Genomic DNA, 2,157 nt, shown 5'->3' with positions numbered 1-2,157 from the left:
AATAATAAAGGCCAACACTGTGAGAAGTTCATGCAAAGAGCTGGGACAGCCCACTGAATCATTAAATGGGCAGTCTAAAGCAGTGACACGGCTAAGTGAAGGACACTGAGTATATGGGGTAGCTGGGCCGTAGTGGATGTACGGTAGCTGGAACTGTAACATGAACCAGAGTTCTGCTGTGCTTTAACGCTAAACTTTTGAAATGGAATTGTTGTATGATAGTGGGAACGCACTGTAGACTCTTCATTGTTTGATGAAGTTAATAAATTAAACATTTCTTTAGGGTTATTCAAGAGGGAATAGAGGCGCGGGACATTCTTGCCCAAGCCATGCCGTCAAACCTTGCTCTGTTATCTACTGCACATATTTTACACTTGCTACCGCCTTGATAGTATGACACTACATTTTGTCATTTGTGAAAATTTTCTGCTCTGTGGTTTCTCAAGTTTTAGAGTTTATCTTATCCACAGGTTTCCAATAGAGATAGCTTCACCAAACTTATTCCGCCGCATGCTTCTCCCTGGATCAAGCTTTTGATGAGTTGGCCCTGGTGAGGTGCTGTGCAATCAAATGCATCACTGCGTAAGCCAGCGTCGAGTGTCCTAGGAGAGAGGGAGGGAAGCAGGGAGAGGCAGGGAAAAAGAAAGGGTGTGTGGATCAATCAAAAAACATAGTGCTGGGAGAGGCCAGAGTGACCAGCCATGAAATGGCTGCTGTCCCCGGAGCAGGGGCCACCATTACCCACAGTTCCCTTGCCTTGGCTCGGTTGGGATGACCCCAGATACGGACATATACATACAAAACAAAATAGCAATCAGTGTGTCATGATGAGGGATATGCATGAGTGTGTGCAGTGTGGGGTTCATTTCATTATCCTAGAAAGTCCTAACTTGAATGTCCTAGTGATACTTGTGCTGCCTTAGGACTCAGAGCCCCGCTGGTTTTAATTCCAGCAGGATGAAATCTAATGTAATCAGGATTTGTTTTACACCTGGGGTTCCAGGTGAATCCAATTAAGTGAGATAAACTGTGTCATTTCACAGTTGTCACATGGATGATGCTGCATAGTTGTCTGCTCAGTTGAGGCTGCAAATGTTATCAACTTTAGAAGGAGGAAAAAAACTACATGTTCAATTGGTGAGTGCTCTACCTGCCATTTGACATTTACACCTGAGCTACACTAATGCCTGTGTCTTCATGCTTAACTCTGTGTAGAGTTTTGGTGTTCTTTCAGACGTTTGTGTTGAGATCTTACTATGTCTTGATCTGGCATTAAGTAAGCATCGTGGTGTAGCTTTGTGTCTGTAATGGGGAGCTGGGCTGATAGTCTGGTCCACCGAAGGAAAATACGGGAGGGTCATGTCTTTGTTGAGGGGAGGGTCTGTTTTTAGTCTAGTGGTGGGGGTCACTAGTGTAAATGGCAGTGTGTCAAGGAAATAAGGGTCTAAACTGTTTGATAGGGGCATGAATTCACTCTTTTCCCAGTTAATTGTATAGCCAGAGAGTTTGTCAAATGAATTAATGAAGTCGAGCAGAGGGGGGACAGACGCCTCTGGATTTGAGAGATATAGTAATGTATCATCTGCGTAAAGACCCATCCGGCTTTCCACCTCGCCTATCTTAATGCCCCTGATGCCAGGATGGCTCCCAATCCCTATCGCAAGGGGCTCCAGGGCCACATCGAAGAGCAGGGGCAACTGCCTGACTCTGCGGTGCAGCCTAAGTGGCCCAGATTTATCACTATTGATGAGGATGGAGGATTTTGGGCAGAGGTATAACATCTTAACCCAAAATGGAGGTGTCCCCGAATCCAAATCTCCTAAGAGCTTCGAACATGAAAGGCCACTCTATTTGATCAAATGTCTTGGCCGCGTCAAGGGCTAAGACAGCTGCTCTGGAGTCGCCTGATTGGCTGCCATATTATTTAGAAGCCACCGTACATTGCAAGATGAGAACCTATCTGGGATAAACCCTGTTTGATCAGGGTGTATAATTGAGGAGATTTGCCTTCCTAACATGTTAGCTAGCACCTTCGTGACAGATTTCTGGTCAAAGTTGAGGAGCGCAATGGGCCTGTAGTTTCCAGGCTAAGTGTCTTCCTTATCATTTTTTTTAACAAAAGGCATATATTCGCTTCATACAGCGACCCCGAACATG

At 45.3% G+C, this 2,157-nt stretch overlaps 1 long non-coding RNA gene across 1 annotated transcript in view; it reads left to right on the top strand.

Moving 5' to 3' along the window:
* The first annotated feature begins 1,036 nt into the window (after positions 1–1,036).
* Positions 1,037–2,157, top strand: part of LOC116672781 (uncharacterized) — a 78,599-nt gene continuing 77,478 nt past the window's right edge. Inside the window, exon 1 of the long non-coding RNA XR_004327627.1 lies at positions 1,037–1,137. This is a non-coding gene — a long non-coding RNA (uncharacterized LOC116672781). The remainder of the gene's footprint in view (positions 1,138–2,157) is intronic.

This window comes from Etheostoma spectabile, chromosome 23 (assembly GCF_008692095.1).
Source record: "Etheostoma spectabile isolate EspeVRDwgs_2016 chromosome 23, UIUC_Espe_1.0, whole genome shotgun sequence".
Lineage (NCBI taxonomy): Eukaryota > Metazoa > Chordata > Actinopteri > Perciformes > Percidae > Etheostoma > Etheostoma spectabile.
The sequence above is the reverse complement of the archived record's forward strand: the minus strand, read 5'-3'. Positions and strand labels throughout refer to the sequence as shown.